We start from the raw sequence: 22,052 nt of genomic DNA, 5'->3' as shown, positions 1-22,052 counted from the left end.
CTAGAATCCTGCATGAAAGTGGCAGCATCTCTCATCAATGCTCTCGGGAATCGAGTCGACGGCATTGTTCATAGAACAGTGAATTGCCGTTTCCTTTTTATTTAATTCCTATTCTACCATTATTTCTTAGCCCACTTCATCTTCTCAAAAATCTTGCCAACTCTTCTTAGCCCATTCTATCTATTCAGGCAATTTCTAATTCTTCCTCTTGCAGTTTCTTCTACTTTTTGTAATTTTTTTTAGAAGAAATCAAACCATGAATTTCATTAATAGAAAACTGTAAATAGATATGGGTTACAAATTAATATAATTCTATATTTTTATATAAAAAGTTTAATAATAAATTGCTTATACAAGGAATAAAAAAACACAATTTCGTTTGAAATATCTGATCGAGTTAACAGAGCATAAGATATGAGATAGACGATTACTTGTTCCACTTGGTGACTATTCATAGCCACTGTTTGAATCTATGGTATTTCTACTAGTCCGATCTGACTGCTTTCAAATTTCTTCCTTTCATTAAAAGGGAGATTTGCACTTCTTTCTGCATAACATCCAAATGATAAAAGACACTAGACAAAATCACCACAATAGTGATAACAATAACTCAGAACTAGATCTGAGAACAAAATTTCAATATACGAGCAATAATAAATACAATATTTGAACAATAATAATTTAGATCTGTATACATATCTGAGGATTATTTGCAAAAAGACAAGCTAAAAAAGGAAAATGGTGACCACTGGTGAGAGCATGGTGACTACTGGTGAGCTCTCACCAGTTGACGCCTGTTGAAGAAGAAAAGAGAGTTTTTAGGTTTAAGTTTTGAGAGAAAGAGAGAGAATCTTTGGCTAAAACTTAAGAGTAAGGAAGTAGTACTCTTTGTAAAATATTTCTCTTATCTTCTATTTAATTCCTAACTTAGGGTTTATTGAGGTTTATTCATACTTCACATGGCTTCATTTTCTTGTTGTGATATTTTTCCTTCAATTTCGATTTTGGTAAGACTTCATCGCATTAATTCTCTTCACTCTCTCTTTTCTTTTTCTTTAGAAACTTCTCTCTTTGTTAATCAGTTTCACAGTTTCAGTTCAGGGAGGAGAAAGGTCAAATTTTTATTCTGAATTTTGATCTTGGCCTCAGCATAGACCTAAATTTATAATGAATCAGGTAATTTTTATATTGTTTATGATAATTTATTTATATACAGAGTTTTAATTCTCAAATTTATTTGTTGTGGGTTTAAATTATGAGCACCTGTTTTGTCTTTTTGTTTGATGATTTGACATTTTTACGGGAATTCTATTTTGCTTGGCTGTTGAGGAATTTTCTTCGGGCGTTTTAGAATTTGAGTTATTTAGATACTTGTTGCATGGCCTTGAGATAATTCATATTAGTTGAAAATTAGTCATCCTATTATTAAATTGTGTTTATCGTTACAACCAAACTATTGCTATGTTTGGTATGTTGGCAGTGCATCGAATTCTTGGGCGTGAAAGAGTCGAGTCTAGTCAAAGAAGAAAAGCATACCATCTGAAGAATTGAGAGTGTTTGAGACTTAATTGAGCTGTATTGTTGAACTAAGAATTTCAATCAAAATTTGTTCAGTATTTGTCAGCTATTCATGAAAATTTGAAAACTGTGAAGTTGTGTTTGAATCGCTACAATTTATGCATACAAGTGAAAATTTAGATGATCAAACACCAACATTACTTTCCTTTTCCTTTTATAGTTTGTGTTTTGCCTACTTTTGAATTTAATTGGCATTTTTAATTTTTTATTTTCTTCAAAACAAAACCCACCAAACCTTATATGGGAGTTTCTAGCTATAAAATGAATTAACTGGGTGTAATTCCTATCCAACAACTTTGCTTGCCATACTCTTTCCTACTTGTTGGTTGTTGTTGTTGTTTTTTTTTTAATATTTTCTTTTATTTTAGCTGTCTGAAATTCTTCTCCCATTAGGGGTGGCCAAAATCCGGTTTTCGGAACCAGAATCATCGGTTCCGAACCGGTGGGAACCGGAATCGGTCTGAACCGAACTGGAACCGGTTCGGTTCTGGTTCCATCAGTTTTGGAACCGTGAACCGTCGGTTCCAACTTTAGTCGGAACCAACGGTTCTAATTCCATCTGAAACCGGCCAAAACCGGTCCGAACCTGGCCGGAGAACCGGCTGAAACCGTCGATTTTGGAACCATTGAGGAACCGAAACCGTTCGGTTCCAAACCGTAACCGAAACCGTTAATTTTCGGTTCGGTTCTGATTCCAAATTTTTTAGAACTGGAACTGGCGGTTCCGGAACCATGGCCACCCCTCCCATTAATACCCACTCATCAACTATCGTTTACCATATTTGTTTGCGTTTAATGTTCATCACTGTTGCTTTTATTCTCATTTTAATATTCTCTAGGTTCTAAGTAGTAAAAAAAATGAAATACATAGACATGAATAAATAGCAGAACTTGAATTTCATAATTATATTTAAAAACACATAAAAGGCATGAATGTAGTTCAACAAAATTTAAAAAAAGAAAAAAAAAAAAAAAAAACTCACCTGTATAGAGAGGTCTGATGATGGAATCCAACTGTGAGAGGAAAAAATGCTGTGCTCCTTTCATTAGTCAGTATTGTGACCATATGCACAGCCTGCAAAAATGAACAAACCAATGTAGATGACTTTGATAACAAGAGCAGCGTATCATTTGAGATTTATTATTACATTACAAGGTGGCTTAATTTAATATAGGCAGAGGCAAGTGCTCTGGCAAATGGAGAAAGTTCATTTAGTCTCTAATCTACCGGTACAAGAGCACGTATTTTGAGCTTTTAATTTCAGTGGTAGATATTCCATTTTCACGTGTTTTGACTGCCGTTTTGGTTTAAGTCTCTTGATTTATGTACAATTTAGAATATTTGTTAGAGGAAACTACTTTGAATGTGATTTACTTTTGAAGTTAAAGCCCAATTTAAAGATTTGTGATCTCTCGAAAACATAATTACTCCTAATTCTGTCACTGAAACAATATGCATTGTCATCAATGCATCCTTTCGCTGCTGGCTCTTTCTTGCTACTTGGAGATTTAGATCTATAAATCAAGGAATAACTGTTAATCTGTCGAAATAATCCCTGTGACTATAAATTAAATGAATCGGCCAAAATTGTTAAAAATGACAAAGTTCAAGTTTTTTAGTCTTTAGGCCAAAGTTAAAACTATTAATTTTATATCAATTCAATTCTTTAAATTTTAAATCAAAATTAGAAAAACTACACAGATATCCTTTTCATGATAAATTCAATATAGTCATGCAAATTATACATTTTATTTAAAGATTTTAAATACTCAAAAATTGAAAATCATAGTCAAACAAATCAAAAGAGAAATTAAAAAAAAAAAAAGCATACTCACCATCTTATCTTCTCGTTTTAAATTGTATGAGAACATTCTCGATCGGTTACTTATCATGAGAAGGAAAATAAAATTTGTACCTAATAATTTACTCAAAAACTAAATCATTGCCAAACAAACCAAAAGAAAAGTATATTTTTGAAATATATGATTTTTTCTAACATTTTTCAATTTATTAAATTTTTAGCAATACTTTTTTTGTTTAAAGTTTAGACTATATAAAAATTAAAAATTTTTATATTTATAAATTATGATGATTTAAAGATTTAGATATTGTTTTATTTTTCTTTCATGACATATTTGATTTCTACCAAAAAAGTAAATACAATGTTTGATTTGAATTTTAAAACTAATTAAAATCTCTATATATATGCAAAGAAATAAAGCTCAATTCCCCCCTGACCTTGGGTGCAATATTTAGTTTGCCTAAAAATCAATTTTTATACAATTTCTAAACCTGCACCAAAAGAACAAAAAGCTCATTTATTACTCAAAAGAGTTTTAATTTAAATCAAAATATAATTAAAAATAACGAAATATTTCATTTAGATAAAATAAAATTATAAAATAATTAAAAAAATAATAAAATTTTTTAAACCAAATATTCATATAATCAAATATTTTCTAATTCTACAATTTTTTTAAATAAAATATTTTGTTTATTACTTTTTAAATAAAAAATAAGATACTATAATTTTTTTAATTATTGTAATGTCTTTAAATAATTTTTCTTTCTTAGTTTTAAAATTTTAAATAATTTTTATTAGTTAAAAATGTTTAAAATATATATTTTTATGAAAAATTAGGTGTTTTGTCATTTGCAAATTTAGGGGGTAAGTTGTAAAAAAAAAAAAATTGATTTTTGAGCAAACTGAATATTACTCCTAAGTTCAGAGGGTAAAATATGTAAATTATGAAAATTTAAAAAATGTAACTAAAATATTTAAATTTTTTATATTGTGTAATTGAATGAATTTAAAACTCATAAAAATGAAAGATTTAATGAAAAGTAAATGATGGGAGATAAAGTAGATAAAAAAAAGAGAAATGCTAAAAATTTTCTTAGAAAAGATAAATCAAATACTAAAATATTAGGAGTCTTACTTTTCAAGAAAGTGTCATGTCATTACATAGAAAAAAAAATATTTCTCATTTATATATACTAGTATTAGACCTCATGCGATGCATGAAGAAATATTAAAAGATAAAATAATATTTTACAACATCACTTAAAAATAGCAAAATTGTATAGTAAAATGATCGTGAAATATATTGCAAAACTGTATCTTATTCAGATATGCTAAAAAAATTACAATACTAAGATATACGATCTTGAGGATTGAAAAGACACATTGATATATGCAGCCAATAAATTACTTGCATGAATTTTTTTTTTTCATTTCCTATTTATACTTCTAATATTTATTATATAAATATACATCTTTATTATATATATATATATATATATATATATATATATATATATATATATATATATATATATATATATATATATGTGTGTGTGTGTGTGTATGTGTATTTTTAATATTTATTTTTTAATATTCATCATGAGGAATGAAAAGATACGTTGATATACGCAACTAATTTATAGGAAATTTTATATTTTTTCATTTCTCATTTATGCTTCTAATATTTGTTATATATATATATATATAATTATTCTATAATTAGAATAGAATAAATTAGAATATATTACTCTATTAATTATAATAACTTTAATATAATTAATAGAGTAATATATTTTAATTTATTCTATTATAATTATAGAATAATTATATTTAGATTAATTATATTCTTATTATAATTAACTGAACTCTTTTAATTTCTTGGGAGGTAACATAGTATTATCCGATTCACGAGATATGAAAAAATCCTTTTAGTATTAAAATTTTTAATAGTAAAAAAAAGGCAATGTCATATTTCATATATATTTAATATTTATTTTTTCATATCCATATTGAGGAATGAAAAGACATATTGCTATACACAACTAACAAATTACTTGCATCAATTTTTTTTTTCATTTTCCATCTATGGTTTTAATATTTGCCATTTTATAATCCAAAATGCTGTAAAGTGGCAAATTTTGCTACTACTTGGCTTTCATATAAGATAAACTACTCTCCTTTTATAAATTATATAGAATATAGATATAGATTGAAGAATGAAAAAACATTTCGATATACACCACTAATAAAATACTTGTATGAAATTTTATCTTTTTTTTTTTCATTTCCATTTATGCTTCTAACATATTGATATATATATATATATATATATTTTAATAGAGAAGTAAAAATACATTTTGATATACACAACTAATAAATTCCTTGCATGAAATTTTATTTTATTTTTATTTTTCATTGATGCTTCTAACATTTGTTATATACATACACATCTTTATTATATATATATATTTATATGTATATGTATAACTATTTTTAGTATCTATTTTAACATCCATCTTGACAAATGAAAAACCACATTGATGTACACAATTAATAAATTACTTGTATAAAATTTTATTTTTTTTTCATTTTTCATTTATGCTTATAACACTTGTCATTCTATAATTTAAAATACTGTTAAGTGGAAAATTATGCTACTTACACTTGGCTTCCATATAAAAAAGATATTATCCTTTTATATGTTAAATAAATATAACTAGTTATTATTTCATGCTTTACACACATGTATTTATAAATCTATACTATATATAAATGTGAGAATATGGAGAATAATGAGATTTCTGATAGCGCTCTTAATGAAATTTGAATATCCTAAATTAGTCAGTCATAACCAATTAAAAAATTACATTATTAATTGATTGGATATAATTTGTCAAAATTATTTTTTTATTTTTTTTAAATATGGACCACTTAATATTACAAAAACCGTGTGTAAGATAAGGACAGCATGTGTGAACATGAATATTCAACATGCAAATATGAATATGCACACAATCAGTAACGATATTTAACATTGAATATGAATATGCACCCAAGCAAAAGTTAAATAGCAACATATTCAAAATGTAATTGTTATATTTGGTATAAATTAATAACAAATACTTTTTTTTTATATGAAATGTTAACTACTATTTATTGACAATTTGAATTTTAAATTTCAGTTTATACATAATGGTTAATATGATATCCTTATCAATAATAAATTTCATATTATTTTTTGTTACCTGTGTATATTTCTAAATTTTTTCATCTCAAAACCTAAGTAAAAGTCTCACTAACAAAAATTTTCATTTAATAGAAGAGATAATAAAAGAAAATATCTTTATGAGTTAGATTTTGTATGATTTGATTGAATTTTTTTTAAAATAAATTTTCAAAAAGAATATATATAATATTTTATTTAGGACAGATAAAAAAAGAGAAAAATTATATTATTTTAATTAATATTTTCTATTTATGTTTGTATGGCTTGACTGGATATATTTTTTTAAAAATAAATTTTCAAATGGAATATACAAAACTAAACCTTTTAACATTTTAAAATTTTTACTTTTCAAAATTTATTTTAAACAAAATGAATATATGTGTGTGATATTGGTGAATAATTTAAAATTTTAATTTTAAAAATATATGTAATATTTTATTAGTATATTTATTATATATCCATATACATTGAAACTCTTTTTTGTTAGGTAACTTCTGAAAAGAGATTTATTCTTAATAATAATTTTTTATTTTTTATTTTCTTTTTCGTTACTGAATAATTTGTTTACTAGTATCATTTTTAAGCATTTTGAAATTTTAATTTTTATATTTTAAAATTTATTTTTAATAAATATAAATGATAAGGAGACATTCACAAATTTTATATTTTATTTTTTTAATATTTGATTCTATTTTAATTATAATTTAAAATATTTTATTTGAGAGAGAAATAAAAAAGAAAAAAGTATATTCTTGTTAACATACAATAATAAAATATATTAAAATAATAATATTACACTCATAAATAAACTCTAACTAACAAGATTCATAAATCTTTATCCTAATACGATTATTCTGGATCCCGTATATATACCCTAAATTTACTTCAAAAAGGGGCGGATTCACAATTTAATCAATTCTCAATTTCTGAGAGTTTAACAATTGGTGCGGTGAGCGTGAAACATACCTTCACACCCTAAAAACCCCACTCTTGAAAGCTATGGCTAACGATTCAGGTGATCATCCTACCATGGAAGGCCAAGGCGGTGGCCATGGCGAAGCAGTTATGCAAATCATATTAGCTTCTCTAATAACAACTGATCATCAGGTGGCGGCAGCCCTAGCTCAAGCTTGCTCCTAGTTCACCACTGTGCTAAAGCACCTCCTAGAGAACCCACATCCCAACGGCGAACTGACATCGCTAGATAAACCAGCAAACCTTCTCCACTGAGAGCACAGTATACCCTCGCCATCACCTGAGTCACAAAGGCATCCAATATTTGAACGATTCTTGGAGTCGGAGGCAGAGGCAAACGCTAGCATAATCGCCCCTTGCAATCAAGAGCAGGGCCATTTCCAGCCAGTCTTGGATAGTTCTAAACTTCGTAACATTGTCAAAGAGCTAGTTAGAGAATCTTGAGAGACAATAGAAGCAGGAGATTACGGTCTTTGACAGGATTCGCCATTGTCAGCCAATATTTTAGGCACAGCCTTTCCTAAAAATTCAAAATTTTGATCTTCCAACCATACGACGAATCTACAGATCCCTAAAGTCACCTAACAACCTTCCGAATCATGATGTATCTCCAAACCAATTCGGAGGATCTCATGTGCAATGTTTTTCGAATCACACTGAAAGGAGCAGCTCAAAAGTGGTACCAGACACTTAGAATAGGTTCTATTCAATCATTCTCATAGCTAGCCATGCCGTTCCGGGCTTGGTTTATAACAAGTGTACCGTCTAGAAAAATATCATTCGACCTAATTGACTTGAAAAGAGAAGAGGGAGAGACTCTGAGGCAGTACGTCTCTAAGTTCCAAAGGATAGTAATGCAGGTGGAAAATTTGAATGATGAGGTAGCTATTAGTGACATGGCCAAGAACTGCAGGTACAACAAGTTATTTGAAAGTCTGATTATAGACCCACTTTTGACTTTTGCCGAACTCATGGCACGAGCCTACAAATACAAAAAATTAGACGAAGCCTATGAAGCTCAGCACCGTAGATCACCTAAAGAGGAGAAGCCTAGACACATATAAGCTTAGGAATTGAAGGAGCCGAGTACCTCAGACATGAAATGTAGATAATCAGAAGAAGGCATATTGAATTTCCACCCAATAAGATGTAAATAACTTTATATTTAAATAATAAAGAGACCTCAAATTTTTTCACTTAATGTATCATGCCTCATAGAGGTAAGAAAGACATGATGCATAAGTTTTTCCTGGATTATCTTACTTAGAAATTTTTCAGCACTTAGTTCGGACATACATAGTTCTCTAATTCAGACCTAAGCGGTCTTTTAACTAAGTCCATCGGTTCGGACATACATAGTTCTCCAATTCAAACCTTAGCGGTCCTTTAACTAAGTCCATCAGTTCGCAAATACATAGTTCTCTAGTTCGGACCTAAGCAGTCCTTTAACTAAGTCCATCAGTACAGAAATGCACAGTTCTCCTAGTCCGGCTCAGAATCAAGCAGTCCTCCAGTTTAGCTTAGAATAAAGCAGTCCTACAGTTCAGCTCAGACTTAAGCAATCCTTCAGTTCGGCTCAGATTCAAGCAGTCCTCCAGTTCGGCCTGGACTTAAGGAGTCCTACAATTCAGCCTGGACTTAAGCAGTCCTCCAATTTGGCTCGGACTTGAGCAGTCCTCCAGTTTGGCTCGGACTCAAGCAGTCCTCCAATTTGGCTTGGACTCAAGCAGTCCTTCAGTTCGGCTCGGACTCAAGCAGCCTTCCAGTTCGGCCTGGACTTAAGTAGCCCTACAGTTTGGCATGGACTTAAGCAGTGCTCTAGTTCGGCTCTGACTCAAGGAGTCCTCTAGTTCGGCCTAGATTTAAGCAGCCCTATAGTTCGACCTGGACTTAACCAATCGTCTAGTTCGGCTCTGACTCAAGCAGTCCTACAGTTTGATTCGGACTAAAGTAGTCCTTCAGTTGAACTCGGACTTAAGCAGTCCTCCAGTTAAAACGCTCATCTTAACCCATAAAATTTCAAGTTAAAGCAACTTAAATAGGTTCACACTTAGGGATGATAAGAAGAACCTTGCTTTGACAATTTACATACACTACTCTGGCCTCAGGAAAACACTTTATCAGAAACACTTAAAAATTGAAATTACACCAACATTCAAAATCATACAAAAAGGATAAATAAAAGAGTTCTTGATTAAATAAACTGAAAGAAAGTGACTCTTGAGGTTCTCCTTAGGCAGACGAACCATCACCCCATTTCTCCCAAGCAGAACCACCGCTGAACTGATAAGAACAGAAAAGGAACTCCATGCTCAAAAAGTATTATAATAATTAGTAATCACAGTATAAAAAAATAAAGTATACACATATAATATAACAAATGAAAATATCTGTTGGACATAAATGATCAAATAACTAAAAGAGGACTACTCTTAACATACAATAACAAAATATATTAAAATAATAATGCTAGATTCCTAAATAAACTCTAACTAACAGATAATACAAGATATGTGAATCCATATCCTGATACAATTATCCTGAATCCAGTATATATACTCCAAATTTACTCCAAAGAGGGCGGATTCGCAATTCAATCAATCCTCAATTTCTAAGAGTTTAACCATTCTTTTTATTAATATTTTTTTATATTTGTATGATTTGATTGAACACATTTTTTAAAAATAAATTTTCAAATAAAAAATATATAATATTTTATTTAAGAGAGAGTTAAAAAAAGTATATTATTTATATTAATATACTTTCTTTATGTTTTTATGATTTGATTAGATATATTTTTTAAAAAATAAATTTTCAAAATTTATTTTAAATAAATTTTCAAAATTTATTTTAAATAAAATGAACATGTGTGTGCAATACGCGAAGAGTTTAAAATTTTAATTTTTAAATTTATTAATATATTTATATATCTCCATACATTGAAACTTTTTTTGTTAGGTGAGTTCAGAAAAAAGTTTTATTCTTAATAATAATTTTTATTTTTTATTTTCTTTTTTGTTACTGAATAATTTGAAACTATTATCATTTTAATTTAGTAAGAGATGTATATTTCCATTGCAATAAATAGTGGTCTCTTAATGATTAAGCATTTTTAATTTTCTTGATATTTTTTCACTTATATCCTAAATCTGTTTGACTTGAAAAAAAATAGTGTTTAAGAAACTAGAAAACAACTAGAACTATATATTTTTATTTTGGATCACTTTTTGGGTCTCAAGAATTTCTGTGTATATGCAAATATTTCATTCTTTTTTTTTTTTTTTTTTTTGTTAAGAAAAAGAGGGTAGATAAGGCTAGCTAGCAACACAATGAATAGAAGCCACGAAGTGGGCATTAAAATTAAGAAGAGGCAGTAAACTCAAAGGAGGGTCATCCAATAGCTGAACTCCACAAGGCAAGTGATGAGCTTCTTTGGGCAGATGATCAACACATCTGTTGGCCTCCCAAAAAATATGAGATAGCTACTAAATAACGCTCAACTGCAAAAAGTACTTTATGCGGGTAATTAAGGATCGAAAGGCAACTGGAGCCTCAAGAACTCCTCTAATAATTTGGACTGCAGTAAGGTTGTCACATTCCACAATAACATGAGATAGGCCTTGCATGTGAGCTAATTAGATGCCAATGAAGAGAGCCCATAACTCCGCTCCCAGCACCGAAGTAACACCTACATTGGCCAAGAAACCCTTCTGCCAACGACCTAAGCTATTATTAAAATATCACCGATTAATTAGTTACCACCAAAATGAGCTGCTATAATAAGCCAAGACTTGGGAAGCCTTAAGCCCAAAGTTGGACGTCCAACCCTACATTCTAGAATACTCCACATTACTCCACCCAAAAGATATTTTGTATAATGTCAACATAGTTCTAGAATTCTCCATGTAATCTAAACCGTCCATTTTTGTAGACAAATCTTAGCCGTACATTGAGGAGGTGGAAATGCCTATAAATACCACCCCTCCTCTCATTTGTAACCAACCAAGAAAATACCAAGCAAAAACCAAGTAAGTAATCCTCTCCTTAAGCTTTGTGAATGTTTCCTTCTTATTAATACAAATATATTTGGTGTTTTGTGTTAGTATTATTTTGGTTGCCTTTCCCGTTGTTATTCTTGGTGTTATAAATTATTAATCAATCTTGGAGTTTATCACTACACTTATATCCAACAAGTGGTATCAGAGCATTAATCTCGACAAGTGGTATCAGAGCCTGATTGTGGTGGTAGTTGTTGTAGCCGTGGTATTTGTGGTGTTCATTTATAAGTGTAGAGTATCGTTACTCTGCTGGAAATAACAGTCAGGGACTATTGTTGAAGCAAGATTCACAAGCAAGGATTGTGATCTTGATTGGTCAAGGACCGTTGTGCATTGGTTAGTGTCAGGAACACCAGTACCTTATGGCTGATTTTTCTGGAGTTGCTAATAGTATCGAGAAGCTAAATAGCAACAATTACGGGAACTGGAGTACCCGTATGAGATATTATCTCATAGGTCAAGACTTATGGGATATTGTCAGAGGAGATAATACTACACCACTAGTTGGGGATGCGAAAGCTCTGAAAGAGTGGGAGACAAAATGCGGGAAGGCGATGTATGTGCTGACAATTGTAGTAGAAGATGAGCAGATGCAACGGATCAAGTCGGCTAAAACACCAAAGGAAGCATGGGACATTCTCAAGTCTGCTTTCGCTAGAAGAACGAAGCAAAATTGCAACTGCTCGAAAACGAGTTGTTCTCCATCTCGCAACAGAACCTCACTATAAGTCAAAAATTTCTAAAGTAAAATCTTTATGTGAGGAGATTTCAAAATTAGATTAAGATAATGAGATCAACGAGACAAAGATGAGGAGGATCATCATCCATGGTCTAAGACCTGAATTTAAGGGTCTTGTGACAGCTACTCGTGGTTGGGCTACACAACCAACCTTAGACGAGCTAGAGAATATCTTGTCCAATGAAGAGACTTTAGACGAAAAAATGTCTAAAGTAGCCTTGAAGGATGATGAGAAAGCTCTCTTTGCTAAAAAGAGGGGATTTCGAAACGTTACGAGAGTAGATGATGGAAAAGAAAGGAGCAATCAACAAGGATGGAGAAACCAAAAGTGGAGACCATCACAGCAAGGGAGAGCAAGGCCAGGACAAAGGAAAGACGACTGGCGAGAAAGTGATCATTGCTATAAGTGTAACAAAAGAGGACATTTCGCCCGAGAATGTCGAAGCAAACGAGTAGAAGGAAACACAGCATCAACCCAGAATGAGCAACAAAGTGAAGAGGAATGGGATATTCACAATTTCTTTATTCAGGAGGAAGAATATTCGCCACAGAAGCCAGTAGAGATGATGATGAAAGGACCCGAGCAGGAGTCATCATTAATATCTGTAAGTGATAGAATCAACTATAATGATGATTGGATAGTTGATTCCGGAAGTTCTAATCACATGATAGGAAACAAGGAGAAATTATCGGATGTATCCGATTATGATGGAGGTCATGTTGTAGTCATAGCAAATAACACAAGAATGCCAATAGCTCACATTGGAAAGACAACCATTGTTTCTCCCTCCAGTAAGGAGAAAATGGAGTTACAGATGGTTTACCATGTGCCAAGGATGAAGAAAAACTTGCTCTCTATATCACAAATAGCAAGTGCAGGTAATTATGTGGTGTTCGGTCCTGATAATGTGAAGGTTTATCGTAACCTTAAATTAATCGGAGATCCAGTAATGGAAGGACGGCAAGTAGAATCAATCTACGTCATGTCAGCACAAGAAGCCTATGTTGATAGAACAAGGAAGAGTGAGACAACTGACTTGTGGCACGCTCGTCTAGGACATGTTAGTTATCACAAGCTTAAGGTGATGATGAAGAAGTCCATGCTTAAAGGTCTTCCTCAGTTGGAATGCCGAGAAGACACTATATGTGCTGGATGCCAGTATGGAAAAGCTCACCAACTCCCCTTTGAAGAGTCAAAACATAGAGCCAAGGTGCCATTGGAGTTAATACATCCAGATATTCTTGGACGGATCAAGCAACCTACAAACAGTAATATGAGATACATGATTACTTTCATCGATGACTACTCGAGATATGTTTGGGTAGATTTCATGGTAGAGAAGTTAGAAGCTTTTGAAAAATTCAAAGCTTTCAAGAAGAAAGTTGAAAAAGAAGTCAGGAATAAAATTAGATGCCTTCGCACCGACAATGGTGGAGAGTACACATCTAACGAATTCACTAAATATTGCCAAGAGCAAGGCATTCAAAGGTAATTCACATGTCCAAGAACACCGCAGCAGAATGGAGTTGCTGAGAGAAAGAATCGACACCTAGTGGAGATCTGCAGGAGTTTGCTCCATGCGAAGAATGTGCCAGCTAGATTTTGGGCAGAGTGCATGAAGACAGTTGTGTATGTCACCAACAGACTACTTCAAGCAAGACTGGAGTTTACATCCCCATTCCAGAAATTGTGAAACATTAAACCAACTGTAAGTCATTTTCGCGTTTTTGGATGCGTGTGTTATGTGTTCGTTCCGGATGAACTTCGAAGCAAGTTTGACAAAAAGGCACTTCGCTGCATATTCGTTGGTTATGATGAGCAAAGAAAAGGCTGGAGATGTTGTGATCCTACAACTAACAAGTGCCATATTTCACGAAACGTGGTCTTTGATGAGACATTATCTTGGTGGTCATCTGAAGCAACTCTGCTACCAGACTCAAAAGAAATTCAAGAAAAAGTTGAAAAGAAGATAGGAGAGGGAGAGTTCATCCCAGAGAAAGGTCAAGGAGATCCATCCAGAGTTCAACAGAAATCAAAGAGCCCATGGAAGATAGTGCATACGAACAACAATAGCCAAGTCAAGAAGAACAAGATCCAGATTATCCTCTACTTCGGCGATCAAGTCGAGAAAGAAGGCCTAATCCAAAATATGTAAATGCTGCTATAGCAGAGATAAAGGAGCTAACAACTTATGAAGAAGCATCAAAGAAGATGGAGTGGACTACTGCGATGGAAGAAGAAATTGCTGCTTTGGAGGAAAATCAAACATGGGAATTAGTGCCAAAACCAAGAGATGTGAAACCCATCTCTTGTAAATGGGTCTACAAAATCAAAACTCGCCCAAATGGATCAATTGAGCGATACAAAGCAAGATTGGTTGCTCATGGATTGTCTCAGCAATATGGCTTGGACTATGATGAGACATTTAGTCCAGTTGCCAAGATCACTACTATGCGTGTATTACTAGCTTTGGCAGCTAGTAAGTCATGGCCTTTGTGGCAGATGGATGTGAAGAACGCATTCTTACATGGTGAAGTTGATCGTGAAATCTACATGGAGCAACCACCAGGGTTCAGAAGTCATAAAAATCCTAACTATGTGTGCAAGATAAGGAAAGCTCTCTATGGTCTAAAACAAGCACCGAGGGCCTGGTATGGCAAGATTGCAGAATTCCTTATCAAGAATAGATATGTTATGACACTAGCAGACTCCAATTTATTTATGAAAGATCGGGAAGGAAGACTAGCTATAGTGCTAGTACATGTTGATGATTTAATAGTCACTGGCGACAACATCGAAGAGATTCAACTCATCCGAGAGAATTTGGCTACTCGTTTCAAGATGAAAGAGCTAGGTAAGCTCAAGCATTTCCTTGGATTGGAGATAGAAGAAGCCAAGGAAGGTTTGTACCTCAGACAACAGAAGTATACAAGAGATCTACTGAAGAGGTTTGGAATGATGGAATGCAAGCCAATATCCACTCCAATGGATGCTAATGTCAAGCTGTGTGCTCATGAAGGGAATGATCTCGAAGATGCTACTATGTATAGACAACTAGTGGGAAGCCTAATCTATCTCACTATGACACGACCGGACATTTCCTTTGCAGTTGGAGTACTCAGCCGATTTATGCAGAAGCCTAAGAAACCTCACTTGGAAGCAGTTCGGAGAATATTGAGATATGTCAAAAGTACAATCGATTATGGGATCTTTTATAAGAGAGGTGAAATTATCAAGTTGGAAGGATATTGCGATGTTGATTATGCAGGAGATCACGACACTCGGCGCTCGACGACAGGCTATGCATTTAGTCTTGGTTTAGGAGTAATCTCTTGGTGCAGTAAGACACAACCTATAGTGTCACTTTCCACAACAGAAGCTGAGTATCGGGTAGCAGCAACAACAGCTCAGGAAAGTGTTTGGCTGTCACAGCTTATGAACGATCTGCATCAACCCATCGACTATCCAATTTCGTTAAATTGTGCTAATCGTTCGGCTACACAAATGGCTGAGAATCCGGTGTTTCATGCGAGAACAAAACACGTGGAGGTTCACTATCACTTTATCAGAGAGAAGGTTTGTGACATCCTACCGAGTCGAGTCTTAGCATAGAGTCGAGTAGTCGAGTTGAGTCGAGTAGAACCAAACCCGGTTGGGGTAGAATGGGATTATAAGTGGACTTACTTGAGTGAGAGAAAAAGATCAAAGCATATGGGTGAGGATTTATTTGCATTAAAAGATCAAGCTTGGGTATTAAGTGATAGCCTTTTGCTAATTGAGGTACTATTTAGTAAGTTTTACATAAAATTCATTGATATTTTGGGAACCTACCCGTGAGCTCCATGTCACTTTCCCATTTTCATCTTTATCTTCATCTTCTTCATCTCCTTCCTTTCTCCATCCATTTTCATGGTAGTTAAGTCTTAACTTCAACTTCTCTTCTATCCAAGTAAGTAAACCTTCTTGAAGTTCATAATTGAATCATTTGGTGCTATTTTTAGAATAGTCATAAGAATTCTTATTTATAGGTGAAGGGAGTTCAAAGAGTGTAGAAAAAGGAAGTTAAAGGAAGAGCTCAAGCTTTTTGGAGTAAATGTTTGATATCTCTTTTCATTTACCATTTTCTTTGCATGAGAATTTGTGTGGTGTGTTGCTAATGAGACAATATTGCTTCATGTTGAGTGGGAGGACTGGTAATGGTGAGAAAACAGGGGAGGAATTGAATAAATGAAGTAAATAGTGAGTTTATGCTGAAACAGGGCTTGCTGGAAATTTTACCAGTAACTTCATCTTGATTTTGACCCCATTTAATGATGGAATTAGGAAGTGTCATAGAAGAGTTATTTGTTCCTCTATGTGTTAGCTTTACATGGGTTTTTGAATCATCCAAATTGGAGTTGTATATTGAGAGATATGACCAAAAGAGTACAGACTGTGCAGGCTGGAAAACGCGACGCGCGCGCGCGAATTGCATGACGAGCTCGCGTTGCCTTCTCGCGCTCGCGACTTTCACCTGAAACTCTCTGACTCTTATTTGGCACATCTCGTGCTCGCGACTTTTCACTGGGCGCTCGCGACTTGTGCTCGCAACCTCACTGCCTCTCATTTGGCACTTCTCGCGCTCGCGACATTGCACTGCGCGCTCGCGACTTGTGCCCGATAACTCACTGTCTCTCATTTTGCACTTTACGCGCTCGCGACTTTGCACTGCGCGCTCACGACTTGTGCCTGATAACACACTGACCTTCATGTGTGCATCTCGCGCTCGCGACCTTGCAAGGCGCGCTCGCGACTTGTAAGGCGCGCTCGCGACTTGTGTTTTCCTGCACTTTTGGACTTCATTTTCAATGCAATTGTATTCCTTTGCTTCACTTATATGCCTCCAATCATTTTAACACCAAAATACAACATGAGAACATGTATCAAAACAACATTCAAGCATGCAAATGATGTGAAATCAAATAAACATTATGAATTATGAAGTTATGAACTATGAATATGATATTGTGTTATATTATTGACATACCAACATTAGGCTCCATTGAGGTTAGGTAGAAACCACTGAGATAAGGCTATGTCGCGACATAGGATAGCAGATCTGCACCCCATACAGTTGATACGCCGGCTACAGGCCGTGGAGTGGATATGATTATATATAGGCCATAGCAGCCAAGCATACAGTATTCATCCAGTTTCATACAGTTTTTCTTATCACTTCGGTTTCACTATAACCTTATGGAGCCATACAGATATCTTGACATAACATTTCATGAATCATACAGTATTATAAACAGTACAAAAGATAATCAAGGTATACGGAAAGGATCATGCTATATGTGCTTATATGTTTAATTATCCATATGCATTTACATGCTTTATTTCTATCTATGTATGTGCTTAATTGTTTCTTTATATGTTGAGATATCCACTGAGCTTTATTTGCTCAGCGAGTTACCTGTTTAACTCGCAGGTTTTGAGATTGGACCGTAGAGAGTCGGCTTACAACTGCTGCAGTTCATCTGTAGAAGACTCAGTCTTCAGGGTAGCTACTCATTTGGATGTGTATTTTTTTTTCTACCCTTTTTATGGCATGTATAGGGCACACAGTTGGGCCCATTCCATTTTGAAACTAGTATCATGTTTTGTAAATATTAAGTACATTATTAATCTAAACAGCATCAGCATGATATAAGAGTCTGTATCCATTATTATATCAGCATGACAGGTCATTAAGTCAACCAGTTTGTAGCGTCTCGGTTCGGTTTATTCGGGTTTACGGGTGGACCGGGAAGGGATGTTACAAATTGTGGTATCAGAGCCCTAGGTTTGGTTTCCTTGGGCTTGCATGCATAAATCAGTATAGTGTACATGCCATGTCTACCCTGATGAACTAAGCAGTTGTTATTCTTTTAGGAGGATGTCACAGGAAGGTGAGAGCGAGTCACACGCCTCCAGAGCAGTGGAGGGTGAGGCTCCAGTAGCACCAGGTCAAGCCAGAGCAGTGGAGGTTGAGGCTCCAATAGCACCAGGTCAAGAGGTGTTGTTAAAGCAACTTGCAGATACTTTTAGACAGATTGCAGGGGTGATACCTCAAGCACCAATAGTAGTAGAATGAGAAAGAAAGCCCCCACTAGAGAAGCTTCGGAAATATGGGGCGAAAGAATTCAGTGCTAACAAGGATGATAGTCCAGAAATAGCTGAGTATTGGTTAGATGGGACATCGAGAGTTCTGGAACAATTACAATGTACACCAGAGGACAAGTTGGTTTGTGCCACATCATTGCTCATAGATGAGGCATATACATGGTGGACTACTGTTCAGCAGCGAGTATCAGCAGAGCAGCGTACATGGCAATTCTTCTTGGATGAATTTAAGAAAAAGTTCATCACAGAGGCTTACCTAGATGCGAGAAGGAAAGAATTCTTATACCTGAGGCAGAACAGAATGTCAGTTGCCGAATATGAAAGAGAATTCACCAGGCTCAGCAGGTATGGTAAGGGGATAGTGGCTACAGAAGCCGAGAGGTGTAAAAAGTTTCAGGAAGGCCTGAATGATGAGATTCAGATGGGAGTGGTAGCTTCAAGATTCAGAGAGTTCTCAGCTTTGGTAGAGGCAGCTCAGGAGATAGAGCGAATTCAGGCCAGTCAGTGTACCAGACGCCAGCGGTCTCAGCAGAGGAGAGACCAGACTCAGAGTGCACCCAGTACCTATTAGTCAGAAAGCAAGAGATTCAGAGGTGCTAGTAGTTCAGCTAGTTCTAGACCTTCCTTGAGCCAAGGCACAGCTAGGGGTGCTAACATGCCAGCGGTATCAGTTGTGGCTAGTTCTACCGGTGGTAGTCGAGGTTCAGGCAGAGGAATTGGTAGAGGCACCGGTAGAGGTGCAGAGTCAGCCGGTTATACTTTTCCACCTTGTGAGCATTGTGGCAGACGGCATGGTGGAGATTGTTGGTTGGTGACTGGTAAATGTTGGATATGCGGAGCATCAGACCATCAGAAGAAGGATTGTCCGAAGAGGGCAAAAGGTCCTACACAGTTCATAACAGGCAGAGGTAGAGGTGAGAGCTCAGGAGGGCAGAGACAGCAATCAGAGACTGTGGATAGACCCGATACTAGAGGTCCAGCCAGGGTTTATGCTATGCGAGCCAGAGAAGATGAGGAAGCTCCAGATGTAATAGTTGGTGAGTTTTCCTTATGTGATCATACAGTTTATGCTTTAATTGATCCTGGCTCATCTCATTCATACATTAGCGTACCTAAACCTTGGGTTAAAGGGTTAGAAGTTGCATATGTGAGTCAGGGTATGTTAGTTACTAATCCATTAGGAGACGTAGTACAAACTCATACAGTGGTCGAAGGATGTCCAATTGTTATTCATGGAAAAGAGTTTCCAGGAGATCTTATGGAGTTGCCATTTAGAGAATTTGATGTGATTCTGGGTATGGATTGGCTATCCAGACATCAGGCTATAGTTGATTGTGCAAAGAAAAGGGTGACACTATATACAACAGCAGGGGAAGAGATTACAGTAGTCGGGAAGCGGCGAGAGTTTCTAGGTAATGTGATATCAGCCATGGCAGCAAAGAGATTAATTCAGAAAGGTTGTGAAGCATACTTGATATGTGCATTACAAACAGAGAAAGAACAGTTAAAAGTGCAAGATATACCAACAGTGTGTGATTATCCAGATGTATTTCCAGAAGAGTTACCAGGGTTACCACCAAGGAGGGAAGTGGAGTTTACCATAGATGTCTATCCTGGAGCAGCACCAGTATCAATTGCACCTTACAGAATGGCACCAGCAGAGCTAAAAGAGTTAAAGATTCAGCTACAGGAGTTATTGGATAAAGGCTTTATCAGACCCAGTGTATCACCTTGGGGAGCACCGGTGTTATTTGTAAAGAAGAAAGATGGATCATTCAGATTGTGCATTGACTACAGACAACTGAACAAACTGACAATCAAGAATAAGTATCCATTGCCTCGAATCGATGATTTGTTTGATCAGCTAAAAGGTGCAGGTATGTTTTCTAAGATCGACCTTAGGTCGGGATACCATCAGTTGTGGATAAAGGAAGAAGATATCGCTAAGACTGCATTCAGGACCCGATATGGTCATTGTGAATTTTTAGTCATGCCATTCGGTCTCACAAATGCACCAGCGGTTTTCATGGATCTCATGAACCGCGTGTTTCATTCATATCTGGATCAGTTTGTGGTGGTGTTTATAGATGACATTTTGGTCTACTCCAAAGATAAGGTCGAATATGATAAACATTTGCGGATTGTACTTCAGACACTGAGGGATAAACAGTTGTATGCCAAGCTCAGTAAGTGTGAGTTTTGGCTGGAAGAAGTTTCTTTCTTAGGACATGTGGTGTCATCGGAGGGTATCATAGTGGATCCTCATAAGATTGAAGCTATTGTGGATTGGAGACCACCCAGAAATGTCACAGAAGTTTGAAGTTTTCTGGGTTTAGCCGGCTATTACAGAAGGTTCGTAAAGGGATTCTCCATCATTGCATCACCTTTAACAAGATTATTGAAGAAAGCAGTTGTATTCCAATGGGATAATAGATGTCAGCAGAGTTTTGACACTTTAAAGAAAAAGTTGACTGAAGCACCAGTGTTGACTCAGCCAGTGTCAGGTAAAGACTTTGAGATTTACAGTGATGCCTCTCATATTGGGTTGGGATGTGTACTCATGCAAGACAGGAAAGTGGTAGCTTATGTCTCCAGACAATTGAAGCCACATGAATTGAGTTATCCAACCCATGATTTAGAATTGGCAGCCATTGTTCTAGCATTCAAAGTATGGCGGCATTATCTGTATGGTGAAAAGTGTCATATTTACACAGATCATCAGAGTTTAAAGTATTTACCGACACAGAAAGATTTGAATTCAAGACAACGGAAGTCGATGCAGATTCTGGCTAATTATGATTATGTCATTAATTACCATCCGGGCAAAGCTAACGTGGTAGTTGATGCCCTTAGCCAGAAATCATTGTTTGCTTTGAGAGCAATAAGAATTAGCATGGAGTTGCAACAGCAGGGAGTTATTCTAGCACAGATGCAAGTACAGCCATCTTGGGTTCAGGAAGTTGCAGAGGCACAGAAGAAAGATGCACAAACAGCACTATGGGTGAAACAAGTACAGGAAGATCATGGTGGGAAATTCAGATTGGATAACAGTGGAGTCTTATTCTATGAGGACAGAGTTGTTGTACCACAGATAGGGGAGCTTAGACAAAAGATTCTGCATGAAGCTCATAACAGTCCATATACAACGCATCCAGGTAGTACCAAGATGTATCAAGATTTGAAGAAAGGTTATTGGTGGCCGGGTATGAAGAAAGATATCGGAAATGTTGTAACAAGATGTTTAATATGTCAACAAGTAAAAGCAGAACATCAACTGTCAGCTGGGTTACTTCATCCAATAACAGTGCCAACATGGAAGTGGGATCAGATCACGATGGATTTTGTTACTGGATTACCTCAGACGCAGCGGAAGCATGATGTAGTATGGGTGATCGTGGACAGATTAACTAAGTCCGCACACTTTCTACCAGTTCGGATGGACTATTCTCTGGACAAGTTAGCAGACATTTATGTTAGCGAAATAGTTCGACTACATGGAGTTCCATCATCCATTATATCTGATCGT

This window comes from Jatropha curcas, chromosome 3, assembly GCF_041381405.1.
Source record: "Jatropha curcas cultivar XTBG-Jc1 chromosome 3, XTBG_Jcur_1.0, whole genome shotgun sequence".
In the NCBI taxonomy this organism is placed as follows: domain Eukaryota; kingdom Viridiplantae; phylum Streptophyta; class Magnoliopsida; order Malpighiales; family Euphorbiaceae; genus Jatropha; species Jatropha curcas.
The sequence above is the reverse complement of the archived record's forward strand: the minus strand, read 5'-3'. Positions refer to the sequence as shown.